We start from the raw sequence: 366 nt of genomic DNA on the forward strand, positions 1-366 counted from the left end.
CTTTACACTTAGCTAAGCTAGGCCTAAGCTAATACTACTATTTCCTGTACAATCATGAACAATTAAAATGAGAAATCTAAGATCACTTTTATTTAAGGATCTAAATTTACATTCTCACTAATTTAACCATTTCGAATTTAGCTCAAATAAAAAAATAATGTGTAGGGGTTCATGCTTCCTGAAAATACTGGGATGCTCAGATATAAATACGTCTTAATTTAAAGTACAGACCTTTGCTATTTGGGGGCCAGATCTCTAATTAGTTGCATTTTACAGTTTTAAGATATGTATGTGTACTAATGCACACTCAGGGTTTCATCATTACTGTCATTCATTTCACAAGTGTCCTAAGTCACATTTTTAACA

The sequence above is a fragment of the Ailuropoda melanoleuca genome, chromosome 1, assembly GCF_002007445.2.
Source record: "Ailuropoda melanoleuca isolate Jingjing chromosome 1, ASM200744v2, whole genome shotgun sequence".
Classification (NCBI taxonomy): Eukaryota; Metazoa; Chordata; class Mammalia; order Carnivora; family Ursidae; genus Ailuropoda; species Ailuropoda melanoleuca.